At 46.0% G+C, this 8,318-nt stretch overlaps 1 long non-coding RNA gene across 1 annotated transcript; it reads right to left on the reverse strand.

Moving 5' to 3' along the window:
* Window positions 1-380: 380 nt before the first annotated feature.
* On the reverse strand, window positions 381-7,851 carry LOC115465281. Its single transcript, XR_003941382.1, has 3 exons — window positions 7,768-7,851; window positions 7,427-7,461; window positions 381-479 (listed from the first exon to the last, which is right to left on the reverse strand). It is a non-coding gene; the product is annotated as an uncharacterized LOC115465281 (long non-coding RNA).
* Between the last annotated feature and the right edge of the window lie 467 nt (window positions 7,852-8,318).

The following is an 8,318-nucleotide window of genomic DNA, read 5'->3' on the forward strand; positions in this document are numbered from 1 at the left end:
TAAAAACCTCAGAAAGGCGGTATATCAAGTCCCATTTCCCTTTCATTTGCCAAAGTGGATTGATAAGTTTGTAGGATCTTGAATTGAGCCCTTTTCTTAGTGTCCAGCAGGTGGCAGCAGATGACCATTCTTTTATCCAAGGAACTGAAATGATAACATGATGGATGAAACTATCCGGAACAATACTTCAGATATTGCACAACTTCACTTCTCTGTAAACAAGTTATGGAACAGCTTCTCCAATTCATTATATCATTTAAAAAAAACAAACAAGAAAAAAAAACCTCTCTCAACATCTCTCTTTAAACAAGGAGTTGAGGAGTAACCAAGTGGTTAGAGCCCCAGCCTGCGGAGAAAGAAAGCCCCATTCAAATCCCAGTGCTGCTCCTTGTGATCTTAACTCTCCATTGCCTCAGGTACAGACTCAGATCATGTTCTCTCCAGGGATGAGGGAATTCCAAGTGTACCTGAAAGTATTACTGTGAAAAGGGGTGACTTAATAGCAAATAAATAAAGCATAGTGATAAACCTATGTCAAAAGCATCACTGTTAATAAACATGACATATCTCAACAGCTCTCTTAGATGTTAATGCATGTATGTTCTTATATGCCACAATAAATGGCCTAGCAAAAACACACCAATAATAATTGACAAATGTTACTCAATGGATCTTTGACATCAATCCAGTGGCGTTCCTAGCCTCGACGGCACCCGGGGCGGATCGCCGATACGCCCGCCCCCCCCCCCCCCCGTGAAATGACACCCCCCCCCGGGTGCACGCTGCTGGGGGGGGGGGGCTGTTGCAGCACGCGCCTGTCTGCTCCCAGTTCGCTACGCTCGCTAAATTCTCTCGTTCGCTGCAGCTCCCTCCCTCTGCCCCGGAACAGGAAGTAACCTGTTCCGGGGCAGAAGGAGGGAGCTGCAGCGAACGAGAGAATTTAGCGAGCGTAGCAAACTGGGAGCAGACAGGCGCGCGCTGCACCCCCCCCCCCCCCCAGCGGCGTGCACCCGGGGCGGAACCCCCCCCCCTTCGTACACCACTGCATCAATCCATTGTCTGGTTGCTAAGGACTAAAAAGGTACTAGATTGTTCATCACATTTAGTATTTAGCAGATATTAATCTGATATCCACAGTCTGGAAATGGATTCAGAGATGATTTTAAACTACTAAGGAGGGGCATTATCAGTGTGAGCTACCATTAAAACATGTTATTTTACTGTTCGATATGACATCTAAATCCGATTTTAGACATTTTTCGCAAAATATCCAAAAATCCAGTAGTGAACATGGTCATTTTCAAATCAGAAAAATGTCCAATTTTTGTTAATAAATGGCCATTTGCTAGATGTTTTTGTGCTCAGTGCATCTATCTTATAGGACTATTAAAAAAAAAGGCCAAGGTAAAAACACAAAAAACAACCCACTGGAATTTATGGAGGGCTAGCATTTTTAGTAGACTGGCCACACAGACATCCCATCAGAGCAGTAGGGCATCCTAGGGGTCACTGCAGTGGACTTCACAGGTATAGAGCTGCTATAACATAAAAACCTGAGAGTGAAACATAGCAGTTAAGCAATTCCTCATTTCAAACTATTGCTCTTTGTTGTCTACTAACCGTAAGGACTGCTCCACAACCACCCAAAATGCAACCAAAAATGCCCCAGCCACAAAAATTACCTCAGCAAACTGCCTCAGAACTACCCTCTGTAACTGCTCCTCACCCTACGACCTGCCCCACCCCAAAGGTATCCCTGCAACTTCCCCACAATGCCACAAATTATCCTCTCACAGAAACCCTAACTGCCTCACCCCCACACATAAAATACTCCACCCCACCCCAAACTCTCCTAACTACCCCACTACCCATAATCTGCTTCTACTCCCAAAAAATACCTTCTGCTACTGACCCAACACTCACAACCACAAACTGCTTTCACACACAAAACCTAAATGCTCCACCCGAAAACCTCCCCCCCCCCACACACACAACTGTCCACCACTCCACAAGCTGCCCCCATCTGAAAAATCCAATCCCTTCCCAATGCACCACCATCCTAAAACTGTCACCACTCCCAACAACTATATATAATGGCTTTCTGTATGTCTGTGGCAGGGAGAGTAGATGAGAGGGGAGCTTGTAATGGTGCAATTCTTCATCATAAAACATATGGAGAAAGACTTAAAGATTTCAATATGTATACTTCGGAAGAAAGGTGGGAGAGGAGAGATATGATAGAGAGATTTAAAAACCAGTGTAGCATAAATGCACAGGAGGCGAGTCTTTCAATTGAAAGGAAGCTCTGGAACAAGGAGACATATGAAGGTGAAAGGGGACAGACTCAGAAGTAACCTGAGGAAATACATCTTCATTGAAAGGGTGGTGAATTCGTGGAATGGCATCCCAGTAGAAATGATGGCGATGAAAACAGTATCTGAATTTGAGAGAGCTTGGGACAAGTAATCTTGAATTGCTGCCCTAACTGTGCTCTTAATTTTGCTCCAGCGCTATATGGATAGTGGCAGCGCAGTTACCCAGATCTTCACTACACCACTCGTCAGATATGGGCTGAAAATCTACAGACAAGGAAGTTGTTTTTCCGCTGCCAATTAATATATAATTCTCTTTGAAAACTGATCTGCATGTTTTTGAGGTAAGTCACAACAAGAGACTAAGTAAAACTTGAATTTTTGGACTTGTCAAATGCGGTTTCTTCAGCTGGACCCTATGGTTTATAATTAGCTCTTTTTCTATGAGGCATATGATACAGGCTAATTCTCTTGACCAAGTTTCAAGTGCGACTGGTAAGTGCTCTTTCCATGGGCCACCTGCCCATGCAAAGCACTAATTGCAAGTCTTAGGAGTTTCTGGTCACCTGAGAAGGACCACTTCCGCTGGTGGGGCTTGGAGTTGGTTCGTGGAGAGAGAGGGCACAGAGAGCAAGGGGAGGGGTGCATAATTTTGTGCACACCCACTTTGGGCTCCCCCCCCCCCCCCCCCCAAAAAAAAAAATTAAACCTTTGGCTACCCTACTGTTCTCAATCTTTTTCTGGAGACCCACCTTGCCAGTCAGATTTTCCGGACCACAATGGAGGAGTAGCCTAGTGGTTAGAGTGGTGGACTTTGGTCCTGGGGAACTGGGTTCAATTCCCACTGCAGGCACAGGTAGCTCCTTGTGACTCTGGGCAAGTCACTTAACCCTCCACTGCCCCAGGTACAAATAAGTACCTAAGCCGCATTGAGCCTGCCATGAGTGGGAAAGCGTGGGGTACAAATAAAAAAATATATAAATGCATAAGACAAATCTGTATGTATTAGAGACGCACTATAGGCAAATCTATTTCATGCATAATGATTATCTAACTGGGTAGGCGTGCCTCCAGGTGAAGTCTGAGAAGCACTGCTCCAGACCAGTGGTGTAACTAGACCTGCAATTTTGGGTGGGCCCAGAGCTAATTTGGGTGGGCAATATGGCACAATATTCAGACCACAGGAACTAGCTAAGCTGCCTCCCGCAATCAGAGCCAAACTGGATATTCAATGTCAGGCCATGCCGATATTCTGTTAAGTTTAAATGGCCAAAGATATTCCTGCTTTTTAATGGCCTAATGTGCCCACAAAACTTTGCTGCCAATGCACTGAATATTAGCGGATAGCTGGTTATATCGTGCAATATAACCAGTCATCTGCTAAGAGCTAACCACCAATATTCAGCGATCTCCCGCTGAATATTGCCAGATAGCCGGTTAAATGCCATTTAACCTGCCAGGAGCCATACCTGTCTGGTTAAATGGTTTTAAATATCGGGCTGCCTGAGCACAAAAAATAAAAAATCTACAAAACATCCAGGAAATGGCCATTGTCGAAACAAACAAAATTTTTTTCTCATTCAAAAATCTCTATGTTCCATTTGATTTTCGGATGTTTTCAGCAAAACGTCCAAAGTTGGATTTAGATATCATATCAAAAATGTCCCTCCACATGTATCAAAGGCGGCACTTGGGTCTAACTACTACTACTACTACTACTATTTAGCATTTCTATAGCGCTACAAGGCATACGCAGCGCTGTACAAACATAGAAGAAAGACAGTCCCTGCTCAAAGAGCTTACAATCTAATAGACAAAAAATAAATAAAGTAAGCAAATCAAATCAATTAATGTGAACGGGAAGGAAGAGAGGAGGGGGTAGGTGGAGGCGAGTGGTTACAAGTGGTTACGAGTCAAAAGCAATGTCAAAGAGGTGGGTTTTCAGTCTAGATTTAAAGGTGGCCAAGGATGGGGCAAGACGTAGGGGCTCAGGAAGTTTATTCCAGGCGTAGGGTGCAGCGAGACAGAAGGCGCGAAGTCTGGAGTTGGCAGTAGTGGAGAAGGGAACAGATAAGAAGGATTTATCCATGGAGCGGAGTGCACGGGAAGGGGTGTAGGGAAGGACGAGTGTGGAGAGATACTGGGGAGCAGCAGAGTGAGTACATTTATAGGTTAGTAGAAGAAGTTTGAACAGGATGCGAAAACGGATAGGGAGCCAGTGAAGGGTCTTGAGGAGAGGGGTAGTATGAGTAAAGCGACCCTGGCGGAAGATGAGACGGGCAGCAGAGTTTTGAACTGACTGGAGAGGGGAGAGGTGACTAAGTGGGAGGCCAGCAAGAAGCAGATTGCAGTAGTCTAAACGAGAGGTGACAAGGGTGTGGATGAGGGTTTTGGTAGAGTGCTCGGAAAGAAAGGGGCGGATTTTACGGATGTTGTAAAGAAAGAAACGACAGGTCTTGGCGGTCTGCTGGATATGAGCAGAGAAGGAGAGAGAAGAGTCAAAGATGACCCCAAGGTTTCGAGCTGAGGAGACAGGGAGAATGAGAGAGCCATCAACAGAAATAGAAAATGGGGGGAGCGGGGAGGTGGGTTTGGGGGGGAAAATGAGAAGCTCGGTTTTGGTCATATTTAATTTCAGGTGGCGTTGAGACATCCAGGCAGCAATGTCAGACAAGCACGCTGAAACTTTGGTTTGGATGCAAGGTGAGATATCAGGGGTAGAAAGGTAGATTTGGGAGTCATCAGCATAGAGGTGGTAGGAAAAGCCATGGGATGAGATTAATGAACCAAGGGAAGAAGTGTAGATAGAAAAGAGGAGGGGACCAAGAACAGAACCCTGGGGTACGCCGACAGGCAGATGGATAGAAGTAGAAGAGGATCCACCAGAGTGAACACTAAAGGTGCGGAGGGAGAGGTAGGAAGAGAACCAGGAAAGGACAGAGCCCTGGAATCCAAGTGAGGACAGGGTATCGAGAAGTATGCTGTGATCGACAGTGTCAAAAGCAGCGGAAAGATCAAGAAGAATGAGGATGGAATATTGACCTCTGGATTTAGCCAGTAATAGGTCATTGGAGACTTTAGTAAGCGCAGTTTCGGTTGAGTGGAGAGGGCGAAAACCAGATTGTAATGGGTCAAGAATAGCATGTGAGGAGAGAAAATCAAGGCAGCGGCGGTGAACAGCACGCTCAAGTAATTTGGAGAGAAAAGGAAGGAGGGAGATGGGTCGGTAATTAGAGGGACAAGTAGGGTCAAGTGAAGGCTTCTTAAGGAGAGGTGTGACCACAGCATGTTTAAAGGCAGCAGGGACAGTCGCAGTGGAAAGTGAGAGGTTGAGAATGTGACAGATAAAAGGAATAAGAGTAGGAGAGATGGCATTAAGAAGGTGGGTGGGAATGGGATCAGAGGAACAGGTGGTACATTTTGAGGAAGAAAGGAGAAGTGTAGTTTCCTCAATAGTAACTTCAGGAAAGGAGGAAAGGGAATGAGGGGAAGGAGAGAGAGGGGAACGGACTAGTGGAGGGAGAGCTGGTGAGGTAGAGAAAGCAAGGTTTATCTTTTGAACCTTGTTGTGAAAGAATTCAGCAAGGGTCTGAGGAGATAGTGAAGGGGGAGTTGGGGGAGGGGGCACCTTGAGGAGAGAGTTCAATGTGGTGAAGAGAAGTCGAGGATTAGAGCCAAGAGAGTTGGTCAGTTGGATATAATAATCCTGTTTGGCACGTAAAAGAGCAGATTGGAAGGAGGTCAGCATGAGCTTAAAGTGTAAGAAATCAGCAAGGGCCCGAGATTTCCGCCAGAGGCGTTCGGCGGAGCGGGTACAGGAACGTAGGTAGCGGATATTAGAAGTCAGCCAAGGTTGGGGTTTTGTACGCCTTACAGGGCGGGTCATCAAAGGTGCAAGAGTGTCTAAGGCAGAGGATAGAGTATTGTTGTAAGAAGAAACAGCCTCGTTGACAGACGTGGATGGTGCCACAGTAGAGAGGAGGTTTGAAACATGGGAGGATAGAGATGAAGGGTCAATGTCGTGAAGATTCCTAGATAAATTAGATAGGATAGGACGGGACTGGGAGGGAGGAGATTTAAGTGTGAAAGTTATAAGATGGTGATCAGAGAGGGGAAGATCGGAGGCAAGGAAACTAGAGGGTGAACAGTTGGAGGAGAAGATGAGATCAAGACAGTGACCATTTTGATGAGTGGGGGAGGTGGAGCATAGTTGGAGATTAAAGGACGACGTTAAAGCGAGTAACTTGGAAATATAAGAGTTGGAAGGATCATTAGCAGGAATATTAAAGTCACCAAGGATGAGAGAGGGGGAGGAAGGATCATGGAAGAAGGCAAGCCAGGCATCAAAGTCACTGAGAAAGGATGAAAGGGACTTATCAGGGGGACGATAAATGACCGCTATTCGAAGAGGCAGAGGAGAGAAAAGGCGGATAGAGTGGACTTCAAAGGAGGAAAAACAGTGAGATTGAGGTGGAAGAAGGGGTTGAAATCTGGAGGAGGGAGAGAGAAGTAGTCCAACACCGCCCCCACGGCCAGCAGGGCGAGGAGTATGTGAAAATAGATAACCGCCATGGCACAGGGCTGCGACTGAAGCAGAGTCATCAGGGCAGAGCCAGGTTTCTGTTATGGCGAGCAGATGGAGGTGACGCGAGATAACTAACAGAACTAATAGATCATTTCCAACAAAACAGTTTCCATACTATGAAACTTCCTGAAACCAGACAAACTCAGAAAGAACCCCCTGCTTCTCAACAAAATCAAGCAGGAGTGTTAAAACCACCTTTTCTAAAATTTTAGATAAATATGGTAAATTGTACACCAGCCTAAAATTACTAGGCAGACCTGTCACAATCCACAGCTAAGATGTTTCCTCTTACAATTTTCCACAGAACCTCTGTAATAGCAACACAAAATCCCTTTATTTCCAGATTATTTGTGAAGTAACACTAAATCTTATGAAGAAGCTTTTCATAGCCTATGTAGCAAACCTTAAAACACCACCAAACCTGAACATACAAATATACACAACAGCAATACGTGTCCCATTTGAAAAGACAGACAAGTCACATTCATATAGATCCCCACATAAACCACATGCCAGCAGAATTTCTTACCTTGGGTCACATGCAGAACACAGACAAACCCTCACCTATTTCAAAATAAAGGATCAAAAATTAGACATTGTTCTGTAGCCCAGCATCAGCCCTACCCCTCCTCCACCCCTCATGTAGCCCAGCATCAGTCCTGCCTTTCCTACCCCCCCCCCCCCCCCCCCCCAATTAGCCCAGCATCAACCCTTCCCTCCCCCTCACATTCTGGCAACAGCCCTACCCTTCTCTCCCCTTCCCAATCACCTACCTCCACCCAAAAGCCCACAAACATGCAATATAAAACACTTAATTTAACAGGACATTGCAGAGCCCACCAGCATTAAATACAAAACTTTTATTTTCACCTGAGCACAGTGCAGAGAAGTTTCCAGTGCAGCAAATCAAGAGAAGTCTACTGTCCTTGATCATGGTGCAGTGCTGGAGACAGGCCACAGGGGAGCAGGCTTCACGTCAATGCCGCTACAGAGGCTACTGACACATTTCAGGAGTCTGGGGCAGGATTATTATAAATCCCGGGACTTCCCCTGCTATAAAGGCTGGCTTAATCCGTCCTCCTTTTTCTGGAGCCATATGGAGGCATATTTTCAAAGCACTTTGGGAGGCTAAGTTCCATAGGTTTCTATGGAACTTTGGGAGGCTAAGTGCTTTGAAAATGAGGACGGCTAAGTTAAAGGCAGCACCAGATGGCGGGGCTCCCGACTCCCTAACTTTGCCACAGGTTTGAATCCTGCATGCTCAGAAACCCGAGCCATGCAATCCTGTGCACAATACACGTGCTGCAGGGGCAGACAAACGACACACCGATTAGAGGCTAGAGCTGCCTGCAATAACAGCAGGCAACAGCTACAGGGAACAGAGGCAGACAGCAGCCGTAAGAGCATGGAGCGGCGGAGGC

This window comes from Microcaecilia unicolor, chromosome 3, assembly GCF_901765095.1.
Source record: "Microcaecilia unicolor chromosome 3, aMicUni1.1, whole genome shotgun sequence".
Classification (NCBI taxonomy): Eukaryota; Metazoa; Chordata; class Amphibia; order Gymnophiona; family Siphonopidae; genus Microcaecilia; species Microcaecilia unicolor.